The sequence below is a fragment of the Pristis pectinata genome, chromosome 16 (genome assembly GCF_009764475.1).
Source record: "Pristis pectinata isolate sPriPec2 chromosome 16, sPriPec2.1.pri, whole genome shotgun sequence".
NCBI classification, from domain to species: Eukaryota; Metazoa; Chordata; class Chondrichthyes; order Rhinopristiformes; family Pristidae; genus Pristis; species Pristis pectinata.
This window is the reverse complement of record NC_067420.1, coordinates 7,368,164-7,381,213: the sequence shown is the minus strand read 5'-3', so window position 1 is coordinate 7,381,213 and position 13,050 is coordinate 7,368,164. Positions and strand designations below refer to the sequence as shown.

The 13,050-nt window shown below is 41.1% G+C and overlaps 1 protein-coding gene across 1 annotated transcript in view; it reads left to right on the top strand.

Moving 5' to 3' along the window:
- The window catches only part of slc35c2 (solute carrier family 35 member C2), a 40,316-nt gene extending 37,939 nt beyond the window's left edge, over positions 1-2,377 (top strand). Inside the window, exons 7-8 of the transcript XR_007957566.1 lie at positions 2,072-2,160; positions 2,345-2,377. The gene's annotated coding sequence lies outside the window, so the exon portion shown is untranslated. The remainder of the gene's footprint in view (positions 1-2,071; positions 2,161-2,344) is intronic.
- Positions 2,378-13,050: the final 10,673 nt, after the last annotated feature.

The following is a 13,050-nucleotide window of genomic DNA, read 5'->3' as shown; positions in this document are numbered from 1 at the left end:
TAGAGCCTCACCAACATTTCCTTACTTTTATACACTATACCTCTCAAAATGAATGCCAACATAGCATTCGCTTTCTTTACCACCGATCCGACCTGGTGGTTAACCTTTAGGGTATCCTGCACGAGTACCCCCAAGTCCCTTTGTACTTCTGTACTTTGAATTTTCTCTCCTTCTAGGTAATAGTCTGCCCGTTTATTTCCGTTTCCAAAGTGTACAACTGCACATTTTTCAACATTGAATCTCATCTGCCATTTCCTTGCCCATTCTCCTAAACCATCTAGGTCTCTTTGCAACCTTCCTGTCACCTCAATACTCCCTACTCCTCCACCTATCTTGGTGTCATCCACAAACTTAGCCACAAAACCATTTACTCCATCATCCAAATCGTAATGTACAAGGTAAAAAGAAGTGGCCCCAACACCGACTCCTGCGGAACACCATTAGTAACCGGTAGCCAACCAGAACAAGATCCTTTTATTCCCACCCTTTGCATCCTGCCAACCAGCCAATGCTCCACCCATTCTGTTATGCTACCTGTAATTCCGTGACCTCTCATCTTATTCATCAGTCTCTTATGCGGCACCTTGTCGAAGGCCCTTTGAAAGTCTAAATACACAACATCTACAGCCTCTCCCTTATCCACCCTATCTGTGATTTCTTCAAAAAACTCCAATAGATTGGTCAGGCAGGATCTTCCCTTCACGAAACCATGTTGGCTAGGACCTACCTTGCCTTGCATCTCTAGGTATTCCATAACTTCATCCTTGAGGATCGATTCCAATAACTTTCCCACCACCGACGTCAGACTAATAGGTCTGTAATTTCCCTTATGCTGCCTCCCACCTTTCTTATACAGCGGAACTACATTTGCGACCCTCCAGTCCTACGGAACCATGCCGGAGTCTATCGATTCCTGGAAAATCATCACCAATGCCTCTGCTATCTCTAAAGCCACCTCCTTCAGAACCCGGGAATGCACCTCATCCGGTCCGGGAGACTTACCAGTCTTTAGCCCATTTAGTTTTCCTAGCACCTTCTCTCTAGTAACCTTAACTGACCTCAGTTCCATTCCGTGAGACCCCTGACTAACCGGTATATTGCTGATGTCCTCCACAGTGAAGACCGATGCAAAATACTCATTTAGTTCTTCTGTCATCTCTTTATCATCCATTATAATCTCTCCCGCACCGTTATCGATTGGTCCTATATCTACCCGCGTCTCTCTTTTACTCCTTATATATTTTAAAAAACTCTTAGTATCCTTTCAAATGTTATCTGCCAACTTCCTTTCATAATTCATCTTTTCTTTCCTAATGAACTTCTTAGTTTCTTTCTGCAGGTTTTTAAAAGTTTCCCAGTCTTCTGTTTTCTTACTAATTTTTGCTTCCTTGTATGCCCTCCCTTTTGCTTTTATTTTAGCCTTCACAACAAAGAATGTTGTTCATTGTTATGGGACTGGAGTTTAAGAGGCTTTTAGATAGACACATGAACATGAAGGGAATGGAGGGATATGGATAATACACAGGAAGAGGACATTTAGTATAAATTGGCATCAAGATCAGCACGATATCATGGGCTGAATGGCCGGTCCGGTGCTGTACTGTTCTATGATCATTGAGTCAAGTTTAGTGGGAGAAATTGGTTCCACTGGCAGGAGGAGCGGGAGCCAGAGCAAAGGGTCATTGGCAAGGATCCAGGGAGGTGATGTGGTGACTTCTTGAGACCTGGACTGCATTCTCGAAGAGATTGTAGAAATAGATCCAATAGTAAATTCCATGGGGGAATTGGATGTAGACTTAGAAAGAAGGAATTTGACGATTACAGGGAAAGAGCAGAAGAGGTGATTTAATGGGAACCTCTTTCATGGGATGTTCCAACTAATGTGGGCCAAACGGCCTTCTGTGGTGTTTGGGGTTGTTTTGAGAGGTATAAATAAATAGTGAGCTGTGGCATGTCACACAACTGAGATTGTAGATTTAAACTGTGCTGCTGCGTTTCAGAGCATGTGCTAGGGCCACGTGGAGTGAGATGGAACAGTATTTGTGAAATTGTAATGTTGATACTTTTTCAGAATATTCTGGTGATTGCAACTGATATCCGTTACTGCCCATAACCGGCAGCCATTCCCAGCCGAGGCTTTGTGACGGAGAAGAAAACCAGGTACTCTGACTGCTTTGATTACGTGGCCACTTATGAAGCTGAGATTTTACACAAGGCCATTCAATTTTCTGTCAAATATTGTTCATTTCTAGCTTGATGGCTTTCAATCAAGTGCATTGCAAACAAAAAGCTATTGATAAGCTGCATCTCCAAAATTTTCTTGTTTTTTTTTCTATATGTGAAGTTTTGTTTTGGACTTTCATGAAGCAGAGGGAAATCACTGCTGAAACCTTCCTGCGTGCACTGTTGAAAGAATATAAAACCAAAATATCCAACCTAAGGGGAACCAAACCTTTTCTCCAACAAGAAACAGCAACACTCAAGCTTCATTGCTTTTGATCTCAACCTCTATATTTTTCAGAGGGAGTTTAAAAGAAACTTTTGGTGTTTTGAATCAATTTTCATTTATGCTCAACTATTTGCAACAACTGCTCAAAGAAGTGCAAATTCTTCAGAATATCTGTGTAGAGATATTTGTTGTACCTAACTGTTTATTAAACAGACTGCAAACTTTCCGTGGATGGTGCATTCACTTTCTCACTGAGCTGGGTAAAAACAAAGATGTGAAAGAAAAAGCAGATTGAATTGCTTTAAAGCTCAGAAATAAGACGATATGGGAAAGTATTTAATTGGGGAGGGGGAATTATGATGCTATGAGGCAGGAACTTGGAAGAGTAAATTGGGAACATGTTTTCAGGGAAGTGCACAGTGGAAATGTGGAGGTTGTTTGCGGAGTACTTGCATGGGGCTCTGGGTAGTTTTGTCCCATTGAGGCAGGGTAAGGATGGTAGAGTGAAGGAACAGTGGTTGACAAGAGACGTAGAATATCTTGTCAAGAGGTAGAAAGAAGCTTACCTAAGGTTTAGAAAGCATGGATCAGACAGGGCTCTGGAGAGTTACAAGGGAGCCAGGAGGGAGCTTAAGAATGGATTTAGGAGAGCTAGAAGGGGGCATGAGAAGGCCTTGGCGAGTGGGATTAAGGGAAACCCCAAGGCGTTCTACACATATGTGAAGAATAGGAGGATGATTAGAGTGAGGGTAGGACCGATCAGGGATAAAAGAGTCGAAAGAGGTAGGGGAGGTCCTTAATGAATACTTTGCTTCAGTATTCATTTTCATCAGTGAGAGAGACCTTGACAATTGTGAGGATGGCATACAACAGGTTGATATGCTAGGGCATGTTGACGTGAGGAAAAAGAATGTGCTGGAACATTTGAAAAACATCAGGATAGATAAGTCACCAGGGCCAGAAGGGATATATCCAAGGTTATTATGGGAAGCGAGGGAAGAGATTGCTGCACCTTCGGTGATGATCTTTGCATCCTTGTTGGTGACAAGAGTAGTGTCAGATGATTGGAGGGTGGCAAATGTTGTTCCTTTGTTTAAGAAAGGGAGTAGAGACAACCCTAGCAATTACAGTCCAATGAATCTTATGAATCAGCAGTGGGCAAATTGCTGGAGAAGATCCTCAGAGACAGGATTTATGGGCATTTGGAGAAGCATAGGCTTACTAGGAACAGTCAGCTTAGCTTTGTAAGGGGCAGGTCATGCCTCATGAACCTGATTGAATTCTTTGAGGATGTGACAAAGCAGATTTCAGTAAGGTTCCTCATGGAAAACTCATTCAGAAAGTCAGGAGGCATAGAATCCAGAGAAACCTGGCTGTGTGGATTCAGAATTGGCTCGCCCATAGAAGACAGAGTGGTGGTAGATGGAGGGTATTCTGCCTGGAGGTCAGGGACCAGTGGTGTTCTGCAGGGATCTGTACTGAGACTCCTGCTCTTTGTGATTTTTATAAATGACTTGGATGAGGATGTGGAAGGATGGGTTAGTAAGTTGCTGATGACACAAAGGTTGGTGGTGTTGTGGATAGTGTGGAAGGTTGCTGTAGATTACAACAGGACATTGATGGGATGCACACCTGGGATGAGAAGTGGCAGATGGAGTTCAACCCAGAAAAGTGTGAAGTGATACACTTCGGGAGATCGAATTTGAAGGCAGAATACAAGGTTAATGGCAGGGCTCTTAGAGTCCATGTCCACAGATCCATCAAGGTTGCAGCGCAGGTCGAAAGGGTTGTTAAGGAGGCTATGGTGTGTTGGCCTTCATTAGTCGGGGTATTGAGTTCAAGAGCTGCGAGGTAATGTTGCAGCTCTATAGAACTGTGGTGAGGCCACACTTGAAGTATTGTGTTCAGTTCTGGTCACCTCATTATAGGAAAGATGTGGAAGCTTCAGAGACGGTGCAGAGGAGATTTACCGGGATGCTGCCTGGACTGGAGAACGTGTTTTATGAGGATAGGTTGAGTGAGCTCGGGCTTTTCTCTTTGGAGGGAAGGAGGATGAGAGGTGACTTGATCGAGGTGCACAAGATGATAAGAGCCATTGATCGAGTGGACAGTCAGAGAGTTTTTCCCAAGGCGATAATGGCTAACATGAGGGGACATAATTTTAAGGTGATTGGAGGAAGGTATAAGGGGGATGTCAGAGGTATGTTTTTTACACAGAGAGTGGTGGGTGTGTGGAACGCACTGCCGGCAGAGGTTGTGGGGCACATATATTAGGGACATTTAAGAGACTCTGAGATAGCCACATGAATGATAGAGAAGTGGAGGACTATGTGGGAGGGAAGGGTTAGATAGATCTTAGAGCAGGATAAAATGTCGGCACAACATTGTGGGCCAAAGGGCCTGCTCTGTGCTGTAATGTTCTATGTTAAGTAACAGCATTACATATTTTAGGATATGATTTCTTCCAGTTAGAATTTAATCCTTCTCAAAGCTGCCTCTCCGACTTTAGTTTGGAGTTTATGGATTTGCCACCATTTCCGCTGTTGTTCCCTGTAATGTCAAAGTCAAGTTTATTGTCATCTGCACAAGTCCATGTGTGCACAGGTGCAACGAAAAACCTACTTGCAGCAGCATCACAGGCACACAGCATCAGATAAGCAGTATTCACAAAAACACACCAATTAAACACAATGTTCACAAGAAAGAACACTAAATTAGAGCAAAAAAAATCCAAAATGATCAAAGTGGTCACAAGTGTTGCTGAACCCCAGTGATTCGAGTTGTTCCAGTTGGTTCAAGAACCGAATGGTTGAAAGGAAGGAGCTGTTCTTGAACCTGCTGGTGTGGGACTTCAGGCTTCTTTCATTCATATACAAGCATTGACAATCAAATATCTGAGCCTGAATGACGACCCCCCCACCCCCCCTTCACAAGATGCATCCGAGGGAGAACCAGTTCTGAGAATCTGAATGAATATTCCTCTCGAACTGAGTGCCCTTCACCCTTCCACTCACTGGCTGATATTTCTTGTGTGCAACTTTTGTCAAGAGCAATGTCCATCCACCACTGTGGCATCCACCGTACTTGTGTACTGGTGCTCACTGCAGTGTGTTGCTGGAGGGTTTTGTTGCCATTTAGCTGTCTAACCTGCTGACGTTCCAAATACACTGACAGAAAGTGTCAGTGAAATGTTCCAGTACATTATGGTATTCCTACCTGCCTTACTGAACATGGAGCACCATTTATGCATTGCTCTGCACAATAATGTTGTGGGTGGACTGTCAACACAGTCATCATGAGGACAAGTCATCTTAACATTTCTGAGGATAACTGGGTTCGGGAAATAACTTCCAGCATTTCCAACAGTGCCCTCATCCTGAAAATGATTCAAGATTGAAGCTACCAGGACACAACAAATGCACACTAACTGGAAACACTTTAATGTGATTTTTCATAACTTAAATTTTCATGTATTAAACTTGAGATAAAAACAGAAAATGCTGGAAACCCCCAACGGGTCAGCAGCATCTGTGGAGGGAGAAACAGTTAATGTTTCAGGCCCAGGACCCTTTGTCAGAACAGAACAAACAAAGCAGTAACTGTTTGTCTCTCCACAGACGCTGCCTGACCCGCTGGGTTTTTCCAGCATTTTCTGTTTTTATTTCAGATTTCCAGTATCTGAAGTTTTTTGCATTTTCATTTCACTTTTCAATCTGAAGTCAGGTTTTTGTGCTACAAGCTTGCATAACGACACTTGTGACACTTGTAGTAAAACGTTACTTCCATAGTTTTGCCAATATCCGATTGTGAGCACTAAAGCTCTTCAAAATTCTCATGAGAATTACACTTCTAAAGCACTTTCATTCATCAATTACCATTATAGCCCTGCAAAGAAATAGCATTATAACTTCAAAATATACATTCCGAGGCAATCGTTGGTTTGTGTAAGGATAATCATCTTGGTGTTAGATTGGATCACACATTCTATTCATGGCATTAGTCAATATTACTAATGGTGACATTGAAAATATACAGTATAGATTAACAAGGACATCATTCAGAAGGTTAGAAAAGTGCTTATGTTATTAGACCCATGCTCGAGAGATCCAGACTCATGAGTTCAGTTCCCACCATGAATAGTGGGGAGTTTGAATTCAATTAATTATGAAATCTAGGATGTAAAGCTGGTATCAGCAATAATGACAATGCAACTACACACATTGGAATTACACACATTGCTACAGCACACATTCATGCGCCTGTACATAGTTACATGTACATGTTCAGCAAATTCTGATCTCGCCACCAAAGTGGACAACCTCACATTTACCTCAGTCTGTCCAAATCCCACAGTGGAGCCTCTTTACATTCCTGCGAACAGCCCACTTTCTCAGCCCCTGCTTTTGTGTTGTGATAGCACATTTAATTCCCTCACCTACGTTATTAATAGTGAATAGCTGGGATGCCAGCACTGAGCCCTGTGGTACCCTCTAATCACTGCGTTCCACTTGGAAAAGGACACATTTCTTTCCTACTCAGTACTGAGAAAACGTCAGTACTTATTCTCTTGATCTCTTGTGCTAGGAAAATATCTGCAAAATTTCTCTCAGACGCATCTGGGTGAGAACGAATGCAGGAGACACACTGGTCAATGGGCAACCAATTACTATAAGATGTCTAGTATGAGAATACAATAGTAAGCCTGGTTTTATGAATGAACCCAACATTAATTGCTGTTTGTCAAAATAATAGACTTTTAGTTTCTTGTCAGTTTTTTATATGGGATTACATTAACCACCTTTGAGTCCACAGGAACTGTTTCAGAGTGCAGTGAGCTGTTATAGGTGCAGGCTCATGATTTGCACAATAGGTGTCCCAATTTTATCTACCCCAGCTGATCTACTTATTTTCTTAATTTTATCTTAGCAACGTGGTCATATAATTTAAAAATAGATGGATCCTGGTGCTCCAGTTTCCTCGGACATTCCAAAGACGCACAGGTTAGGAAGTTGTGGGCATGCTCGGTTGGCACCGGAAACGTGGCGACACTTGTGGGCGGCCCCCAGAACACTCTACACAAAGATGCATTTCACTGTGTGTTTTGATGTACATGTGACTGGTAAAGAAATCTTATATCATTATGGACCAAAGTATTTCACTTTTATCTCAATACTCTACAGTTTCACAGACTGGGTGAAACTGAGAGGTAATTGAATCAATGAAACCAAGTCATACCACAGCCCCATTTAGAAATTATTCGCCAGTTCTCCCACTGGAAAATTGATTTGGGGTTGAGAAATTTAAATATATTAAAAAACCTCAAATCTGGCTACAATCCCCACATCTCCAGCTAAATGCAGCAGACTGGCCATTTAAACATAACGAGACTAGGATTTTTGCATTCAGCCTTATGTGCAGGGATTCCCAGGCCTTAACCTTCAACCCAGGATAGAAAACTATATCTTTGTGAACAAGATGAGAAATTCCATCACTAATTGATGGCCAGGCAGAGCAAGACTGCTTCCACACTTGCCACTCTTCCATCCACGGCCTAAACATCTTCCCTGGGATTGATTTTTCTCAGGTAGAGCGACTTAGTCTGGACGAATCTTTGAGGGGAGGGTGTAAGTTAGGAGCGAAGTTGATGAAATTGACAAGTTCTGCACAGGTGCAGGAGGCAGCACCAATGCAGTTGTTGATGTAGCAGAGATGAGTTGGGGAGTGCTGCCAGAGTTGGAGTAAAGACTGCTCCATGTATTTTGGAACAAAGAGTGCTCCAGTCCAGATGAAGGGTCTTGACCTGAAATGTCGACTATCCATTTCCCTCCACAGGTACTGCCTGACCCGCTGAGTTCCTCCAGCAGCTCATTCTCTTGCCCCAGACTCCTGCATCTGCAGTCTCTTGTCTCGCTTGTAACCGATGGCTTCTTGACTGCGGCTGCAGCTCAATTAGATGCTGTAAAAAAAAATTAACTGCATGCTGAAGACACCCAAGTGTCCACAAAATCCAGACTGAAATGAAGCTCCATCCCTGCCCTACCAATATCCAGTCCATGTACCTGACTTTTTAAAAATTTAGTTTAAATAGCAAAGCTTATCACAGTTTGGGAAGAGAGGTTGAGTTGTTTGGAGAACTGGAATTTGTCAATGGTGCAAGCTGGGAAGGCATTTACAGCACTAGGGAAGTTAACACTGGAGAGTTACAAAAATAGAAGATGTATACAGACATAAAATTTTAAAATAGACACTGTAACTTAATCTTCAAACATCCTTTGTATTGTAAAATCCTAGGCAAGCCTTGAGGTTATACTCTCTAAACAAAAATATGTGTTTTGGAAGAGCATGCGGTACCAAAATCTGTATTTTCAACATATTTAAAAAAAATTTTAGATTATAACATTTTTAAAATGTGGAGGTTATAGCTTAGCTTTAAATAGTGCAGAGCAATGAGCAATACAGTGGAGCTGTTATTTTCTCTCCTGTAAAAATAATGCTGAGAACCAGTGCCTGGCTCACCGTCAGCCCGACTCCTTATTGTAATAAACCATCACTTGACTCATTAAAGGCTAGGTATCTCTGAAATTTCCTGCGGTTCCACATACCTCTCTATCGGGAATATAGAGGTCATCTGTATGAAGTATACAGAGGTCATCTGTATGAAGTTATAGTAGAGAAGTCATACTATAGTGTGACTAAAACTAATTGGTACTCACCTCTGTGCCCTCTCTTTGTTATTGCCTTATTGATAACAGCCTCACCAGAACCTGATGAAGATCCAAGGGTCACAAGGGCTAAGTACTTCATAAGAGATGAGTTCCTGGTAAATACGCACATTACTCTATTTTTAAAATTTCCGGGATACATCACAATTTGTAAGACTTGAGATTATATTCGGATTTCAAATCCATCCTGATGCTCTCTCTTTCGCTTTCCGTTTCGGTCTCTGTTGCTTTGTACAATCCCACAATTATCCCCTCATTCCTCCATTCCTCTGATATGGAGTCGCAGAAGGGTTACATCACCGAAGGAGGTCATTTGTTCCAAGTCTGTGCCAGCTCTGGGCAAGTACTTATTTCAAGTAATCCAATTTCCTGCTGTCTACTATTTGTATTCTCCACAACTCCAAGCCCTTGCACAAGCCTTCACCCAATATGCCATCTAGGTGCTGCTCTGAGGAATTACCTTCCTAAACATCTCTACCTCCTCCTTTTAGAAAATGTACTTGAACAATTAAAGTTCTTTGTCTTTACAACATGTAGATCTTGTTCAGCTTTGCATCTAATATATTGTAGTCCCACTGAAGTGCTTCAAATTTTTCTGTCATAAAAGTGGTTCATAAATATAAGCTGTTATTCATACAAAATCTCAAGATTGTGGTGCTATCAGTCACTGATATAAATGGCAATATCAAGTCTGATGAACAGGCAGTGGGCAACAACTTCATAAACTTTTGTCCATGTGTCAGCATTGTACTGTAAAAGGCTTTTTCAGGGATACTCCACACTAACACTTAGCAAAGAATAGGCAGAAAAATCCACAGTTGAATGTTTCTTCATTGAAAATGTTTAATATTTGATGCTTAATTTTCATTGTCCATTATCCAAAGCACTTGTTGAGAAAGGAATTAATAAGCACAGGGTCATTTAAGACTTCAGCTTTCAAGCTTTGTGTGTTGAGCCTTCTGGATTCCCTACCCATTAAATGACAACATCAGGTGCAGTGTTATCATTTCCAGGAAGCACAATCAACAGAACTAAATAATAGACCCAAAAGGAATTCAGTATTACTGACCAAATGGAACTTTGCAAATTTCCACAACCCACTGGTGGAATGCAATTGTAAAGAAGCTGTGGGATTGTACAGGCACACATCACAGTTACACACATTTACAAAAGGTTGCTAGATGATCAAGTAGTTACAGCATGATGACTTTTCAAAATAACTACTGGATGAGCGATGTTTGTAGCAACCTCTTGCAAAACAAGACTGATGTAAAGTGGCTTGTAACTGAAATTGTTTTACCTTTGTTGAAAAAAATTATCTTCTTTTTGCCTTTACAGAGAATCAGCACAGCAAGCGGTGATGGAAGGCATTACTGCTACCCTCATTTCACATGCGCAGTGGATACTGAGAATATCCGCAGGGTGTTTAATGACTGTCGGGACATTATTCAACGTATGCACCTTCGTCAGTATGAGTTATTGTGATGGCAAGCACTTGTCTCTGTGTCTTGGACTCTTTATTTCTCATTTGACTTGCCCACACAGGGTGGAAGAGAACTGGTGCAGTGTCTCTTCGAATGCACCCCTCCACTTTTCTCCCTGCTGGCCTCTGTCCCCTGGACAGTATGAGGTGGCATCACCTAAATGGCCATTTCTGTGTGGGTTTCCCTACTACTTTAACGAAACCCCAAACAAAATGCCCTAAACAAGGAGTACTTGAAGGATTTTAAAACAACGAAACAAAATCTACACACAATTTGGGAAACGCCTTTTCCAAGGTAATCAGCGCTGTTGTGGGCTCGCATCAACCCATAATATCGAACATGTATCCATTCACAGCAACAGGAAATGTGAAGGTACCAAGTCCACGCTGAAGACTAGACCTACTGTGATGTTAACCAGGCCTGACAAGGTGTGGAACAGAGATGCCGATCCCTGCAGATCTGAACAGTGCAAAAAAAAAGAGAGAAATCAGCTTTAAAACCCCCGCTACATTTTAGAGGGGAATTTTTAAGAAAAAGTCTTTGGCAGTCCTTGGATCTAGATTTGATGAACTGCTTTTGGGCTGTGATTGTAGAAAGAATTAACCACACTCTTTTAGTTCTCCACAGGTGAACCTTTCAGCTTTGTTCATGATCTTTCACCCAATAATTTCCCTTTCCTGTCCCTGCTCCTGGCATCCCCAAATCCCCGCCACACTACTTCCCTGTTCCTCCACTTTCCTTGTTTATTTCACTGCTGGATTATTATTCTTGTACAGACTGTAAAATGTATTATTTTGTACAACTATTGAAAATAACTTGTAGAAGATCTTTGTGCCTTGATTATGGCTGTACTTGTAAAATGAGCTAAGATGTAAGTATGTTTGATTGCGCTGTATAGCTTTGTCAGCCCTATCTGCAGCATCAGCTCAAGGTAGGGAATTTATCTGTAGTTTAGTTTTTTTCTGGTTTATAAAGAAGGAAAAATGCTGTTTAGTATATATATAAAAAAGTACAAAATTGTGCAAATTAACCACTTCAGAAGAGTGAGGTCTTTAACAAGTGACCAGACATCGCAGCATCATTTGCTTATTTTTTAATTTTAGCTTTAACTCATTTCAGTCTATCCAAATGCAAACATGACTTGTTTCTACATAAACCAAATTTTGCTACAAATTATAAATGCTAGTCTTTGGTCATTCATGGTCCTTTAAAGAAAAAAAAAGAAAAAAAATTAAACACATAGGCATTGTGTGAACGTGGTGAACATCAGATCTGGCTCCTCTGGTCCAACCAACAGCACCTGTACTATGTTAGTACAGTTAATACAAAGCAAGGCATCATCCCTTGTATTTGGCCTCAGAATTCCAGTTGCAAATGACATTTTTATTTCTCTTTGAATAAAGAGATACTTAGAAAATTTTGTTTATATATTAACTATACAGTAGCATCAAGTGAAGATGTGTGGATTTTTTTCTTAAACTTGAATAATTTATGCAAATTATATGCTCAGAACAAGTTGTGGTACAGTACAAAAAAAGCAAAAATCACTGTAGCAATAAGAAAGCATGTAATTTTAGTAACTACTACACTGCTTTATATTTTATGCCTAGGTGTTTTGTCTCTGTGAGTATGTTACTTTTTCATGTCGAAGATTACCTGTACAATTTGTACAAAGTCTAAATTACAGTTGTAATAACAGATCTAGAACAGTGTTAGCCTATATTACTCACCTCCCCCTCCCAACCTGTCTTCTTTCTTCTCTAACTCATCCCCCATTTTATTTCACCATTAGTATTGCACAGACTGAAATCTATGACCCATCACAGAACCTACCATAAAAAGCACTCTTGTGATTCTGGTAAGGATATGTGTGATGAAAGCATTTGATCTAAATGGGACCCACTGAAGAAAAGTGTAGATGATCTAATGCTTGGCTGAAGTTTGTTGCTACATGATCCAGAGGTTTCCGATTTGTGACTTTTTTCACAACTGGTATGTTGCCTTTTCAGGTTCAGAATCAAACTGTGACCTCCAGATACCCCAAAGTGCTCTTTGATCAGTGAAGTATATTTGATATGTAGTCATTGTTGTTATTTTTCAAAAAATCAGCTAATTTGCACATGTCTAGGTCCCACAAAGAGCAAAGTTGTGGTTACCAGGTGATCTGAGGTGGGGGTGGGGGTGTGTGTGGTTTATCATCAAGTTGGTTGAGTGATGCATATTGTCAAGAAACTGGATACAGATCTCCTGCTCGACTTTCACTTCAGATGAAAGATTATCAACCCCAATTGTTAACTTTGTTTCCATCTCCACAGATGCTGTCCGACCTGCTGATTATTTCCAACATTTGCTGTTTTGATTTCATATTTCCATCACCCACAGTATTTTATCCTGA